Source organism: Macaca nemestrina, chromosome X (assembly GCF_043159975.1).
Source record: "Macaca nemestrina isolate mMacNem1 chromosome X, mMacNem.hap1, whole genome shotgun sequence".
In the NCBI taxonomy this organism is placed as follows: Eukaryota; Metazoa; Chordata; class Mammalia; order Primates; family Cercopithecidae; genus Macaca; species Macaca nemestrina.
In genome coordinates, this window is record NC_092145.1 from 37,837,798 (window position 1) to 37,855,384 (window position 17,587).

The following is a 17,587-nucleotide window of genomic DNA, read 5'->3' on the forward strand; positions in this document are numbered from 1 at the left end:
TTAAAGGAACAACAGTAAAAAAAGGACAAAGAAAGTCATTCTATAATGATAAAATGATCAATCCAAAAAGAAGGTATTACAACCCTTAGAATGTTAGATGAAATTTATGTTCATCTAACTCTAGAGTCCCAGATTCATAAAACAATTACTGTTAGAACTAAGAAATGAGATAAACAGCAACACAATAATAGTGGGATACTTCACTCGGCTGACAGCACTAGTCAGATCAAGACAGAAAGTCAATGAAGAACAATGGACTTAAACTACACTCTAGAACAAATGGACCTAACAGATAGTGAAAGAACATTCTACCCAAAAACTTCAGGATATACACTTCTTCTCATCAATACATGGAATGTTCTCCAAGATAGAACAAGTTATAGGCAACAAAACAAGTCTCAATAAATTAAAAAAATCAAATAATATCAAAGATCTTCTCAGATCATGGTGCAATAAAACTAGAAATCAACTTTAAAAGGAACCCTCAAAACTATACTAATACATGGAAATTAAACAATATGCTCCTGAACAATTTTTGGGCTAACAATGAAATCAAGATGGAAATTAAAAATTCTTTGAAATGAAGGACAATAGTAACACAAGTTATCAAAACCTTGGGATACAGCAAAAGTAGTGCTAAGAGGAAAGTTTGTGGCATAAAATGCCTCCATAAAAAAGTCTGGAAGATCACAAATTGACAACCTAATATCATACCTCAAGGAACTTGAGAAACAAGAACAAACCAAACCCACAAGTAGCAGAAGAAAAGAAATAACAAAGATCAGAGCAGAACTAAATGAATTTGAAACAAAAAAATACAAAATATCAATAAAGCAAAAAGTTGGTTCTTTGAAAAGATAAACAACATTTATAGACCATTACCTAGATTAATCATGCAAAGAAGAGGAAGATTCAAATAAGCTCAATTATAAATGAAACTGGAGACATTACAATTGACACCACAGAAATGCAAAGAATTATTTGAGATTACTATGAACATCTCTATGCACAAAAACTAGAAAAATCTAGACAAAACAGATAAATTCCTGGAATCAACCTTCTTAGATTAAATCAGGAAGAAACAGAAACCATTAACAGACCAATAACAGTGACATTGAATAAGTAATAAAAATATTGCCAACAAAAAAAGCCCAGGGCCAGATGAATTCACAGCTGAATTCTACTAGACATTCAAAGAAGAATTGGTACCAGTCCTACTGAAAATATTGCACAAGATTGAGTAAGAGGGAATTCTTCCTAACTCATTCTATGAGCAAATATTACCCAGATACTAAAACTAGGAAAGGACATAACCAAAAAAGAAAACTACAGGACAATATCCCTGATGAACATAGATGCAAAAATCCTCAAGAAAATACTTACTAACCAAATACATCAGTACATCAAAAAGATAATACACCATGATTAAGTGGGTTTCATCCCAGGGATACGGAGATGGTTTAACATATGCAAGACAATAAATGTGATACACCACATAAACAGAATTAAAAACCACATGATTATCTCAATAGATGCAGAAAAAGCATTTGGAAAAATCCAGCATCCCTTTATGATAAAACCCCCAACAAACTAGCCACAGAAGGGGCTTACCTCAAAATAAAAAAGCCATCTATGACAAACCCACAGCCAACATTATACTGAATGGGGAAAAGTTGAAAGCATTTCCCCTGAGAACTGCAACAAGACAAGATGCCTACTTTCACCATTTCTATTCAACATAGTGCTAGAAGTCCTAGCCAGAGCAATCAGGCAAGAGAAGGAAATAAAGGGCATCCAAATTTGAAAAGAGAAATTCAAACTGTTGCGTTTTGCAAATGGTATGATTGTAAACCTAGAAAATGCTAAAGATTCTTCCAAAAGACTCATAGATTTGATAAATGCCTTCAGTAAAGTTCAGGTTACAAGATCATTTACACAAATCAGCAGCACTGCTATACACCACCAATAAGCAAGCTGAGAATCAAATGAAGAACTCAATCCCTTTTATAACAGCTGCAAAAATACAAAATGCCTAGGTATATACTTAACCAAGGAGGCAAATTATCTCTACAAGGAGAACTGCAAAACACTGCTGAAAGACATTATAGATGACACGAACAAATGGAAACATATCACATGCTTATGGATGGAAAGAATCAATATCATAAAAATAGACATACTGCCCAAAGCAATCTAGAGATTCAAAGCAATCCCTATCAAAATACCAACATTTTCACAGAATTAGAGAAAACAAGCCTAAAATTCATATGGAACCAAAAAAAGAGCCTGAATAGCAAAAGCAATCCTAAGCAAAAAGAATAAATCTGTAAGCATCACATTACCAGACTTCAAATAATACCGCAAGGCTAGAGTTACCAAAACAGAATGATACTGTTATAAAAGTAGACATGTAAACCAATGGAACAGAATAGAGAACCCAAGAGTGAAGACAAATACTTATAACCAACTGATCTTTGACAAAGCTGGCAAAAGTATAAATCAGGAAAAGCACACCTTATTGAATAAATCATCCTGGGAAAACTGGATCCCTGTCTTTTACCTTATACAAAAATCAACTCAAGATGGATCAAAGACTTTAAGGCCTGAAACCCATAAACATTCTAGAAGATAACCTAGGAAAAATTCTTCTAGACATTGGTGTAGGCAAAGAATTGATGACTAAGACCCCAAAAGCAAATGTAACTAAAATAAAAAGAAATAAATGAGACCTAATTAAGCTAAAAATCTCCTTTATAGCAAAAGAAGTAATCATCAGAGTAGACAGATGAGCTACTGAATGGGAGAAAATATTTGTAAACTATTGTATCTGACAAAGGACTAATATCCACAATCTGCAAGGAACTCAAACAAATGAGCAAGAAAAAACTAATCCCATGAAAAAGTAGGCAAATGACATGAATAGACATTTCTCATAAGAAGATATACAAATGTCCAACAAACATATGAAAAAATGCTCAACATCACTAATCATCAGGGAAATGCAAATTAAAACTACAATGAAATACCACCTTACCCCTACAAGAATGGTCATTATTGAAAAGTCAAAGAACAAGAGATGTTGGCGTGCACGTGGTAAAAAGAGAACACTTATACGTTGCTCGTGGGAGTGTACATTAGCAGAACCTCTATGGAAAACAGTATGAAGATTTCTTAAAGAACTGAAAGCAGATCTGCCATTCAATCCAGCAATCGCACTACTGGGTATCTACCCAAAGGAAAAGAAGTCATTATATCAAAGAGTCTTCTATGTGTATGTCCATCACAGCACAACTCACAATTGCAAAGATACGGACCCAACATAAGTTCCCATCAACCAATGAGTGGATGAAGAAAGTGTGGAATATATACACCATAGAACACTACTCAGCCGTAAAAGAGAATGAAATAATGTCTTTTGCAGCAACTTGGATCGAGCTGGAGTCCATTATTCTAAGTGAACTAACTCAGGAAAGAAAAACCAAATACTATATGTTCTCACTTATAAGTGGGAGCTAAGCTATGGATATGCAAAGGCATACAGAGTGGTATAATGAACTTTGGAGACTCAGAAGCGGGAGGGTAGGAGGGGGTGAGGGATAAAATCTGCATATTGGGTACAATGTACACTAGTTGGGTAATAGGTGCACTAAAATCTCAGATTTCACCACTATGCAATTCATTCATGTAACCAAAAACCATTTGTACCCCAAAGGCTATTGAAATAAAAATTATTAAACAAAGGTTATCTAGTTGTACCTTCAGAGCTTTTGATTCATTACATCTGGGGTGAAGGCCAAGAATTGGAATTCCTAGGAAGCTACCAGATGATGCTAATGTTGCTATCCTGGGAACCTTTTTAAAAAAATTATTGACACATGATAATTGTACATATTAATGAAGTACAATGTGATTTTTGATACATGTATACAACACATGTTGATCAAATCAGGTAATTGCCATATCTGTCATCTCAAACATTTATCATTTAGTTGTGCTGGGAATATTCAAGATCCTCTCTTCTGTTTTGAAAATGTACAGTAAGTTATTGTTAACTGTAGTCACACTACAGTGTTATAGAACACTAGTACTTATTCCTCTTACCTAGCTGTAATTTTGTATCTGTTAACCAACTTCTCTCTATCCTCACTCCCCACTAGTAACCGCTATTCTACTCTCCATTTCTATCAGATCCAACTTTTAGCTTTTGCACATGAATGAGAATATGGAGGGTCTTTTGTATTTCTGTGGTTAACTTATTTCGCTTAATGTTCTCCAGGCTTGTCCGTGTTGCTGCAGATGACAGGGTTTTGTTCTTTTTTGTGATTCCATAGTATTTCATTGTGTATTTATAACACGTTTTCTTTGTCCATTCATCTGTTGACAGACACTTAGGTTGATTCCATATCTTGTCTATTGTGAATAGTGCTGCAATAAACACAGGAGTGGAGATGTCTCAACATCTTGATTTCCTTTTCTTTGAGTATATACCCAGTAGTGCATTTTTAGTTTTTTGATGAACCTCCATACTGTTTTCTGTAATGGTTGTATTAATTTACATTTCTACCAACAGTGTCTAAGAGCTCCCTTTTCTCTGCATCTTCACCAGCATTTGTTATTTATTTATTTATTTATTTGATGCTTGGAAACTACATTCTTCGGGGTTTTCTTTTTTTGAACAGTATCTTTTTGATAACAGCCATTCTAACTGAAGTGACATAATATCAAATTGTGGCTTTGATTTGCATTTACATGATGATTAGAGATGTTGAGCATTTATTTACATATCTGTTGGCCATTTGTATGTCTTTAGAGAAATGTCTGTTCAGGTCAATTGCACATTTTTAAATGAGGTTATTTGGGTTTTTCTACTGTTGTGTTCAGTTCCTTATATATTTTGGATATTAATCCCTTGTCATATGAATAGTTTTGTGTGTGTGTGTGTGTTTTTGAGATGGAGTTTCACTCTTGTTGCCCAGGCTGTTGTACAATGGCATGATCTTGGCTCACTGCAACCTCTGCCTCCCAGGTTCAAGCGATTCTCTGCCTCAGCCTCCCAAGTAGCTGGGATTACAGCCATGTGCCACCAACACGCCTGGCTAATTTTGTATTTTTAGTAGAGACAGTTTTAGTTTCTCCATGTTGGGCAGGCTGGTCTCGAACTCCTGACCTCAGGTGATTTACCCGCCTTGGCCTCCCAAAGTGCTGGGATTACAGGCATGAGCCACCATGTGTGGCCATCAGATGAATGGCTTGCAATATTTTTCCCATACTGCCAGTTGTTTCTTCATTCTGTTAACTGTTTCCTTTGCTGTGCAAAAGCTTTTTAGTTTGATATAATCTCATTTGTCTACTTTTACTTCTGTTGCCTGAGCTTTTGAGATCTTAGCTATATAATCTTTGCCCAGACCAATGTTCTGAAGTGTTTCTTGTGTGTTTTCTTCTGTGAGTTTTATAGTTTATTGTCTTAAAGTTTTTAATCCATTTTGGGTTAATTTTGGTATATGATGAAAAGTGGCAATCTGGCCTAGTCTAGTATTCTGCATATGAACATCCAGTTTTCCAAGCGCCATTTATTGAAGAGACTGTCCTTTTTCCAGTGTATGTTCTTGCTGCTTTTGTTGAAAGTCAGTTGGATTAATATACATGGATTTATTTCTGGGTTATCTATTCTGTTCCATTAGTCTATGTGTCTCTTTTATGCCAGTACCGTGCTGTTCTGTTTACTATAGCTTTGTAGCATATTTTGAAGTCAGGTAGTGTGATGCCTCCAGATTTGTTCTTTTTGCTCAGAACTGCATTGGCTATTCTGGGTCTTTTGTGGTTCCATACAACTTTTAGAATTTTTTTTTTCTACTTTTGGGAAAAGGGCCTTAGTAATTTGATAGGAATTGTGTTGAATTTGTAGATTGCTTCAATACATATTAACAATATTAATTCTTCCATCAATAAACATGGGATGTTGTTACATTTCTTTGTTTCCTCTTCAATATCTTTTATCAGTGTTTTGTAATTTTCTGTGTAGATATCTTTCACCTACTTGGTTAAATTCATTCCTAGGTATTTTGTTTTATTTTTGTATCTGTTGTAAGTGGAATTGCGTTTTTGATTTCTTTTTCAGTTAGTTCGTTATTCGTGTATAGAAACACTAGTTAGTTTTTATGTTGATTTTGTATTCTGCAACTTTACTGAATTTATCAGTTCTAAGAGTTTTTTGATGGAGTCTAGGTTTTTCTATACATGAGATCATATCATCTGCAAACAGGGACAATTTGACTTCCTCCTTTCCAATTTGGGTGCCATTTATTTTTTCCTCTTGTCTAATGTCTAGGATTTTCAGTACTATGTTGAATGAGTAATAAAAGTGGGTATCCTTGTCTTGTTCTAGTTCTTAAAGAAAAATCTTTTAAGTTTTCCTCATTGAATATGATGTTAGCTGTGGGTTTGCCATATCTGGCCTTTATTGTGTTGAGGTGCATTCTTTCTATACCTAATTGTTGTGGGTTTTTATTATGAAATGGTAAAATGCTTCTTTTGCATCTATTGAAATGATCATATGGATTTTCTCCTTCATTCTGTTGATACGATGTATCACATTTATTGATTAGCATATGTTGAACTATCCTTGTATCCCTGGGATAAATCTCACTTGATCATGTTGTGTAATCTTCTGGTTGTGCTGTTGAATTTGGTTTGCTAATATTTTGCTAAGGATTTCTGCATCTATGTTCATCAGGGATTTTGGCCTGTAAAGTGTGTGTGTGTGTGTGTGTGTGTGTGTGTGTGTGTGTTTATCCTTCTCTGGCTTTGGTATCAGGGTAATAATGCTGGCCTTGTATAATGAATTTGAAAAAATTTCATGCCCTTTAAGTTTTTGGAACAGTTTGATAATTGGTGTCAGGTTTTTTTTTTTTTTTTAGGTTTGGTAGAATTCAGTGAACCCATCAGATCCTGGGCTTTTCTTTGATGAGATAATTTTGTATTACTGCTTCAGTCTCATTACTGGCTCTTGATCTCTTCAGGTTTTCTATTTATTTCTGTCTTAGTATTGATAGGTTGTATGTGTCCAGGAATTTATCCATTTCTTCTAAGTTTTCCAATTTGTCTATGTATATCTGTTCATAGTAGTCTCTAATGATCCTTTGTATTTCTGTGGTATCAGTTGTAAGGTCTCCTATTTTCTGATTGTATTTATTTAGGTCCTTTTTATTAGTGTAGCTAATTGTTTGTCAACCTGGTTTATCTTTCCAAATAACCAAATTTTCATTTTTGTTGATCTTTTGTACTATTTTAATCTATCATTTATTTATACTCTTAACTTTGTTTACTTCTATTAATTTTGAATTCATTTTTGCTTGGTTTTCTAGTTCCTTGAGGTGTAGCGTTAGGTTGTTCCTTGAAATCTTTCTAATTTTTTGATGTAAGCATTTATTTTTATAAAAATCACGTTCATTACTGTCTTTCCTATATTCCATAGATTTTGGTATGTGATGTTTCTATTTCAATTTGTTTCAAGGCATTTTTAAATTTCCTTCTTAATTTCTTCATTGACCCATTGATCATTCAGGAGCATGTTGTTTACTTTCCATGTATTTGTACAGTTTCCAATGTTCCTTTTGTTATTGAGTCCTAGTTTTATGCCATTGTGGTCTGAGGAGATATTTGATATGATTTTGATTTTTTGATTTTTAAAAACTTGTTGAGACTTGTTTTCTGGTCTAACATATGGTCTATCTTTAAAAGTGTTCAATGCGTTGATGATAAGAATGTGTATTCTGCAGTTGTTGGGTAAAATGCTCTATAAATTCCTGTTTGGTGCATTTCGTCTACAGAGAGTTTTGAATTAAATATTTCTTTGTTGATTTTCTCTCTAGATGAACGAAAAAAAGAAAGATTATTGTATTGAGGTCTATCTCTTTAGTTCTAATAATATTTGCTTTATATATCAGAGTGTTCTGGCATTGGGGGCATATATATTTACAATGGTTATATCTTCTTGCTGAATTGATCCATTTATCATAATATAATGATGTTCTTTGCCTCTTTTTACAGTTTTAACTTAGTGTACTTTATCTCATATAAGTTTAACTACTCCTACACACTTGTTTTCTGTTTGCATAGAATATCTTTTTCCATTATTTCAAGTTCAGTCTCTCTGTGTCTTTACAGATGAATTGATTTTCCTCTAGGCAGCATATATTTGTGTCTTGTTTTCTTACCCATGGAGTCATTCTATATCTTTAATTTTTTTCATATTTAATTTTTGGGGGTATATAGTAGGTGTATATATTTATGAGATACATGAGATGTATTGATATAGGCATACAATGTGTAATCCATCAGGGTAAATGGGGTATCTAATACAGAGCACTCTGATATACATGCAAACATATTAAAACTAAAGAGAGAGGTAGCCGCAATACAAGAATAGGAACTTTACCAACCAACTCTCAACATTAAACAGATCATCTAGAGGGAAAATCAACAAAGAAATATTGGATTTAAGCTGCACTATAGAGTAGATGGACCAAACAGACATTTATAGAACATTTAACCAAACAACCACAGAATACACATTCTTATCATCAGCACATGGAAAATTCTTAAAGACAGACCACATATTAGACCAGAAAACAAGTCTCAACAGATTTTTAAAAATCAAGCATTTATCTTTTTTTCATGTTACAAACAATCCAATTCTACTCTTTTAGCTATTTTGAAATACACAATACTTTATTGTTGACTGTAGTCAACCTGTTGTGCTATCAAATACTAGATCTTATTTATTCTATCTATATTTTTGTATCCACTTACCATGTTATCTTCACCCCACCACTACCTACCTTTGCCAGCTTCTGGTAACAATCCTTCCACTCTATCTCTGTAAGTTCAATAGCTTTAATTTTTAGTTTCCACAAATAAGTGAGAACATATGAGTTTGTCTTCTGTGCCTGACTTATTTCACTTAAAATAGTGACCTCTAGTTCCATCCATGATGTTGCAAATGACTCGATCTCATTCTTTTTTATGGATGAATAGTGTTTCATTGTGTATATATACTACTTTTTCTTTATCCATTCATCTGGTAATGGACACTGGTTGCTTTCAAGTCTTGGCTAATTGAATAGTGCTGCAATCAACATGGAAGTGCAAATATCTCTTCACTATACTGATTTCCTTTCTTTTGGGCATATACCTAACAGTGGGATTGCTGGATCATATGGTAGCACTATTTTTTGTTGTTGAGATGGAGTCTCACTTTGTCACCCAGGCTGGAGTTCAGTTGTGCGATCTCAGATCACTGCAAACTCCATCTTCCTGGTTCAAGCGATTCTTCTGCCTCAGCCTCCTGAGTATCTGGGATTATGGGCACCCACCACCATGCCTGGCCATTTTTTGTACTTCTAGTAGAGACAGGGTTTCACCATGTTGGCCAGGCTGTTCTTGAACTCCTGACCTAAAGTGATCTGCCTACCTCAGCCTCCCAAAGTACTGGGATTATAGGCATAAGCCACTATGCCTACCCATGGTAGCACTATTTTTAGTTTTCTGAGGCTACTCCAAACAGTTCTCCATAGTGGTTGTACTAATTTATATTCCCACTAAAGGTGCACGAAGGTTCCCTTTTCTCCACATCTTTGCCAGCATTTGCTATTGCCTGTCTTTTGGATAAATGTTTTTAACTGGGGTGAGATATCAGTGTAATTTTTGTTTATATTTATCGGATGATCAGTGATGCTGAGCACCTTTTCATATGATTGTTTGCCATTTGTATGTCTTCTTTTGATAAATGTCTATACAGATATTGTACTCATTTTTTTTTTTTTTTGAGACAGAGTCTTGCTCTGTTGCCAGGAGTGATCTCGGCTCACTGCAACCTCTGCCTCCCGGGTTCAAGTGAGTCTCCTGCCTCAGCCACCAGAGTAGCTGGGACTGGGACTACAGGTGTGCACCACCATACCCAGCTAACTTTTTGTATTTTAGTAGAGACGGGGTTTCACCATGTTGGCCAGGATGGTCTCGATCTCCTGACCTCATGATCCACCCACCTTGGCCTCCCAAAAAGTGCTGGGATTACAGGCATGAGCCATCATGCCTGGTCCTATTATACCCGTTTTAAATCAGATTATTAATTTCTTTTTTCCTATAGAGTTGTTTAAAATCCTTATGTATTCTGGCTATTAATCCTTTGTCAAGATAGTTTGCAAATATTTTCTCCCATTCTGTGAGTTGTCTCTTCACTTTGTTGTTTCCTTTCTTGTGCAGAAGCTTTTTACATTGGTGCGATCCCATTTGTCCATTTTTACTTTAGTTGTCTGTGCTTGTGGGGTATTGCTCAAGAAATATTTGCTCAGCCCAGTGTCCTGGAGAGTTTCCTCAATGTTTTCTTTTAGTCGTTTCATAGTTTGAAGTCTTAAATTTATGTCTTTAATTCATTTTGATTTGAATTTTGTATATGGCAAGAGATAGGGTTCTAGTTTTATTCTTCTGCATATGGATATCCAGTTTTCCCAGAATCATTTATTAAAGAGACTGTTCTTTCCTCAACGTATGTTTTTGACATCTTTGTTGAAAATTAGTTCACTGTAGAAGTATGGGTTTCTTTCTGGGTTCTCTATTCTGTTCCATTGATCTATTTGTCTCTTTTTACACCAGTATCATGCTGTTTTGGCTACTATTGCTTTGTAGTATAATTTGAAACAGGTAATGTGATTCCTCCAGTTTTGTTTTTTTGGTCAGAAATGCTTTGACTATTGTGGGTCTTTTGTGGTTTCATATGAATTTTAGGATGATTATTTTCTATTTCTTTGAAGAAGGTCATTGGTATTTTGATAAGGATTGCATTGAATCTGTACATTGCTTTAAGTAGCATGAGCATTTTAACAATATTGATTTTTTCAATGCACAAACATGGAATATCTTTCCATTGTTTATGTACTATTCAGTTTCTTGCATCAGTGTTTTATAGTTTTCATTGTAGAAATATTTTACTACTTTGGTTAAGTTAATTCCTAGGTATTTGATTTTGTTTGTTGGGTATTGTAAATGGGGCTACTTTTAAAATTACTGTTTCAGATTGTTTCTTGTTGGTAATAGAAATGCCATTATTTTTTATATGTTTATTTTGTATCCGGCAACTTGTTTATTAGTTGAAACATACAAAATTATCTTGAATTTGTTTATTAGTTCTAATAGTTTTTTGGTAGAGTATTTTCCAAATATAAGATTATATTATCTGCAAACAAGTATAATTTGACTTCTTCCTTTCCAATTTGCATGCCATTTATTTCTTCGTCTTGTCTAATTGCACTAGCTAGTACTTCCAGTATTATGTTGAATAACAGTAGTGAAAGTGGGTATCCTTGTGTCCCCGATCTAAGAGAAAAGGCTTTCAATTTTTCTTGATTAAGTATGATATTAGCTGTAGGTCTGTCCTATATAGATTTTATTGTGTTGGGGTATGATCCTTTTATACCTAGTTTACTGGGGGCATTTATCATGAAGTGATGTTTAATTTTATCAAATGCTTTTTAGCATCAATTGAAATGATCATATGATTTTGTCTTTCATTCTGTTGATATGATGTATCACAGTGGTTGATTTGTGTGTGCTGAATATCTTTGCAGCCCTGGAATAAATCCCACTTGGTTATGATGAATGATCTTTCTAATGTGTTTTTGCATTAGGTTTGCTAGTATTTTATTGAGGATTTTTGCATCAATGTTAACCAGGATATTGACTTATAGTTTTCTTTTTTTAATGTGTCTTTTTCTGATTTTGACATCAGGATAATACTGACCTCATAGAATGTGTTTGGAAGTATTCCCTCTTCCTGTATTTTTTGGAATAGTTTGAGTAGGACTGGTATTAGTTCTTCTTTAAATGTTTGTAGAATTTATCAGTGAAGATTGGGTCCTGAGCTTTTCTTTGCTGGGAGACCTTTTACTACAGCTTCAAGCTTGTTACTTATTTTTGGTCTGTTTAGGTTTTGGATTTCTTCATGGCTAGATATTGGTAGGTTATATGTGTCTAGGAATTTATCCATTTCTTCCAGGTTTTCCAATGTATTGGCATATAGTTGCTGATAGTAGTCGCTAGTTATCCCTTGAATTTTTGTAGTTTGAGTTACAATGTCTGCTTTTTCATGTCTGATTTCATTTGCATGCTCTCTCTCTTTTTTTTTTCTCAGTCTGGCTGAAGGCTTGTCAATTTTGTTTATCTTTTCAAAAAGCCAAGTTTTCATTTTATTAATCTCTTGTATTATTTTCTTCATTTCAATTGTTTTTATTTTCACTGTAATTCTTATTCCTTTTCTACTAATTTTAGGTTTGGTCTGTGCTTGAGTTTCTAGTTCTTTATGATGCATTCTTAGGTGGTTTATTAGTTATCCATTTTTGGATGTAGGTGCTTATAGTTATATCTTATTATTACTCTCACCATATCCTCTTCGTTTTGGTATGTAGCATTTCCATTATCATTAATTTCAAGAATGTTTTCAATTTTCTTCTTAATTTCTTTTTTTACCCACTAGTCATTCAGAACATATTGTTTACTTCCCAAGTGTTGGTAAAGTTTCCAAAATTTCCCATTATTGACTTCAAATTTTATCCCATAGTGTTCAGAGAAGATACTTGATGTAATTTTTGTTTTTTGAGCTTTTAAAGATTTGTTCTGTGGCCTAAAATATGATCTGCCTTTGAGAATGATCTATATGCTGAAGAAAAGAATGCATATTCTGTGGCCCCTGGATGAAATGTTCTGTAAATATCTACTAGGTCCATTTGGTCTATAGTTCAAATTCAGTCTTATGTTTCTTGGGAGATCTGTCTGGGGGATCTGTTCAATGCTGATAATGAGGAGTCAAAATTTCCAGTTGTTATTATATTGAAGTTTATCTCACTCTGAGCTCTCAGAATATTTGCTTTATATATCTGTGTGCTCCAGTGTTGGGTGCATATATGTTTACAGTTGTTATATCCTTTTGCTGAATTGACAACTTTATCATTATATAATAACCTTCTTTGTTTCTTTTTATAGATTTTCCTTGAAACCTGTTTTTTTTTCTTTTATAAGCATAGCTATTCATGCTCTTTTTTATGGTTTCCATTGGCATGGAATATCTTTTTCTGTCCCCTTATTTCCAGCCTTTGTGTGACTTTACAGGTGAAGTGTGTTTCTTGTAGGCAACAGATCATCGGGTCTTGATTTTTCAAAAAATCCCTTCAGCCACTCTGTCTTTTTTAATTATTTTTAAAAATTTTGTATTTCCATAGGTTTTTGGGGGACAGGTGGCATTTTGTTACATGAGTAAGTTCTTTGGTGGTGATTTGTGAGATTTTAGTGTACCAATCACCTGAGCAGTATACACTGAACCCAATTTGTAGTCTTTTATCTCTCACATCCTTCCCACCCTACCACCTTGAGTCCCCAAAGTGCACTGTTTCATTCTTATGCTTTTGTATCCTCATATCTTAGCTCCCACTTATGAGTGAGAACACACAATGTGTGGTTTTCCATTCCTGAGTTACTTTACTTGGAATAATCATCTCCGATCCCATCCCAGGTTGCTGTGAATGACATTAATTCATTCCTTTTTATGGCTGAGCAGTATTCCATCGTATATATATTACACCGCAGTTTCTTTAACCACTTGTTGATTGATTTGGGCTGGGCCCACATTTTTGCAATTGTGAATTGTGCTGCTGTAAAAATGTATGTACAAGTATCTTTTTCATATAATGACTAATTTTTGGCTGGGTAGATACTCATTAATGGGATTGCTGGATCAAATGGTAGTTCTACTTTTAGTTCTTTAAGGAATCTTCATACTGTTTTCCATAGTGGTTGTACTAGTTTACATTCCCACCAGCAGTGTAAAAGTGCTCCTTTTTCACTGCCTATACACCAACATCTATTATTTTTTGATTTTTCAATAATGGCCATTCTTGCATGAGTAAAATGGTATCACATTGTGGTTTTGATTTGCATTTCCCTGATCATTAGTGATGTTGAGCAGTTTTTCATATGTTTGTGGGCCATTTGTACATCTTCTTTTGAGAATTCTCTATTCATGTCCTTAGCCCACTTTTTGATGGGATTGCTTATTTCTTGCTAATTTATTTGAGTTCCTTGCAGATTCTTTATATTAGTTCTTTGTCAGATGTATAGATTGTAAAGATTTTCTCCCACTCAATGGGTTGTCTGTTTACTCTGCTGACTGTTGCGTTTGCCTTGCCAAATCTCTTTAGTTTAACTAATTCCTACCTATTTATCTTTGATTTTGTTGCATTTGCTTTTGGGTTCTTGGTCATAAAATCTTTGCCTAAGCCAATGTCTAGAAGGGTTTTTCCAATATTATCTTCCAGAATTGTTATAGTTTCAGGTCTTAGATTGAAGTCCTTGATCCACCTTGAGTTGATTTTTATATAATGGGAGAAATGAGGATCCAGTTTCATTCTCCTATATGTGGCTTGCCAATTATCCCAGTACCTTTTGTTGAATAGAGTGTCCTTTCCCTACTTCATGTTTTTGTTTGCGTTGTTGAGGATCAGTTGGCTGTAAGTATTTGGAGCTGCAGGAGGGGTGACACAACCACCCCTGTAGCTACCACCACGGGGACTGCACTGGGTCAGACCTGAAACCAGCATAGCACAGATTACCCAAGGTCCATGGTAACACTGTCTACCTACCATCTATGTTCACTTAAGACCCTAGGTCTCTACAATCAGAAGGGTGGTGAATCCAGCTAGTCTGTGTCCTTCCCTTCAGGGTGGTGATTTTTCCCCTGACCCTGGGTGATCCAGGGATGCTATCCATCAGCCAAGTCCTGGGGTCAGAAACCTTAGGAATCTACCTGGTGCTGTATTGTCCTGCAGCTGAGCTGGCTGGCACCCAAGGCAAAATACAAAGTCCTTCCCACTCTTCCCTTCCCTTTCCACAAGCAGAGAAGCCTCTTGCTGTGGCCACTGCTGACCCTGGCCCATGAAGAGTACTACCTGGCTACCATCAATGTTCACTCAAGCCCCAAGGGCTCTTCAGCTTGTCGTGAATTCTGTGAGGCCTGGGGCTCTCCCTTTGTAGTTCTGGGCTCCCCTCTAGCTCAGGGCATGCCTAGAAATACCATCCAAGAGCTAAGGCCTGAAATCAGAAACCCCTACAGCCCACTTGGTGCTCTACCTCATTGTGGGCAAGCTGGTACCTAAGCTGTAAGACAAAGACCCTTTTACTGTTTCTTCTCCTTTTCTCAAGCAGAAGGAATCTTTTCCCATAGTCACCACTGTTGGGAATGTGCTAGGTCCCACCTGAAGCAAGCACATCTCTGAGCGTCACCCAAGGCCCATGGCGAGTAGTGCCTAGCTGCCACTGCTGACTGTTCAGGGCCCATGTCAACAGGTGATGAATCCTCCCAGGATGAGGTTCTTGCCTTCAAAGCAGTGGGTTCCTTTCTGGCCCATGGTGTGTCTAGAAGAGTTGTCTGGGAGCTAGGACCTGGAATTGGGGCCCCAGGACTCTGCCTGGTGCCCTATCCGACTGTGACTCAGGTGGTATCCAAGTTGCAAGACAAAGTCCTCTTTCCTTTCTTCTTCTTAAGCAGAAGTAAGGAGTCTCCCCAGAGCTGTGAGCTGAGCTGCTATGAATTGGGAGAGGGGTGTCATGAGCACGCACTTTGGCCACATCATCTGGTATCTTACTAGGTTGTGTGACCCCCAAGTCCAGCAGCTCTGAGCCCAGCATGGCACCAGGACTTGCCTAGAAATTGCAGTCCAGGTGGCCTGGCCTGACTTTCAAGTTTGTTTAGAACCACAGAGCACTTTAGCCTGTGGTGGTGAGGTTTGGCAGAGTCCAGGTTTCAACTGCTGTGACAGGCAGTTCCCCCCCCTGGATACGGCTGGTCTAAATGATCCCTCTGTGTGTGCCAGATGAGTTCTGCCTGGTGTTGCTTCCCATGGTGACAGGGCAGCACTTAGTTCCAATGCCGAGTCCCACAGTCACTGTGCTTTCCCATTCCCAACTGCACAGATTCTCTGTCTCCACCATGCAGCCATTGCTGGGGGCTGGGGGAAGAGTGGCATTGGTAATTCAAGACTTTCTTATCCTCTTCAGTGCCCCTTTCAGGGATGTGACATTAAAGCCAGGTATAGTGATTGCTCATCTAACTTTTCATTCCTATGAAGGTACTTTTCTGTGTGGATAGTTATTGAGTTTCTGTGGGGAGACAATGGTGGAGGCTTCTATTCAGCCATCTTTCTCTGCCTCCCTCTCCACTACTAAGGTGTATACTTCTTAATTGAGGAATTTAATTAATTTACATGTAAGATTACTAATAATAGGTAACAACTTACTCCTTTGTTACATGGTTTCTAGTGCTTTTATACAGCCTTTGATGCTTTCTTCCTCTCTCATTTTTCTTTGTGGCTTTGTCATTTTCTGTTGTGATAAGGTTTTCTTTCTTATTTGAGTAACTGAGTGTCTTCATTACTTCCTTTATAAATTTCAATGTTCTTCCTTAGGTACTTTACTCAAAGTATAGCTATGCGTTTTTCTGTTTTGGTTCTTCTTTGTAAAGGAGAGGAGCGTTGGGCACCTCTAGCCAGCCATGTCGATGCTGTCCTGAAGACTTTTTTGAGAACCATGAATCCATAATCAGTGCTGGTATAGTTGAAAGGAGAGTGGTTAAGCATGTGTACTCTGACCAGTGGTCAGATCTAAGTTTTGCCCCTCATTGTGTGGCCCTGAATTTGCTTCTTCACTTTTCTGATCTGTAAAATGGGAATAATTTAGTACTCGCTTCAGAGGTTTATTGTACAGACAAGATAATGCATTAAGAGAGCTTAGCACAGCAGTTGGAACTTAATGTTTATTAAATGTTAAATATTATTACAATCGCTTTGTATATCAGTAACTTGTTATATAATAGACTTTCAATTAAATGTCCTAATGAAGAAGAAGATATTGGTTGAGGGGCTAGTAGAGAGAATTTTGAGTTTCTAAAAATTCACAATTGACCTTTAATATTCAACCTAAAGTTGAAGCAGATTCCTGGATGCAGCTGCAGGTGAAATGTTGATGCTAGAATAGCACAATTCATTTGCTGGTCGTCTTCTGACCCCATATATGTCTTGACAGGCATTCAGTGAGTTAGAATCTATAAGAGAGTCAAAGGCCAAGAGTTTGTTGGAATGTTACAGCTTTTGTATGAGACCTGCAAACCTGGTGTCAAATGTCCTTAGTTTAATATTGCATGTCATCCCTTGGCCAGTGGGCAAGCCAAATATACTGTTAGAATATTTTTTGTGGTTCTATTTAAAATCCATATTAAGCAGAAAGGCTCACTGAGTTTATTTGAAGGGTTGAATCAATCTCTCTCTCCCTCTCTCAACCCCTTCTTTCCCCCCTCCCTCTTTCCTTCTTTTCATATTTCTCTCTCCCTGACCTGGTTTTTTTTTTTTTTTTTTTTAAATGTGTACACGTGCTATGTGTTTCCCAAAGTGTGATCCATAGAACATTTGCATCAACCTGAGGTGCTTGGTGAAAATAGAGATTCCTGAGCACTGACCTAGATGTAATAAATCAGAATCCCTAGAAGTGG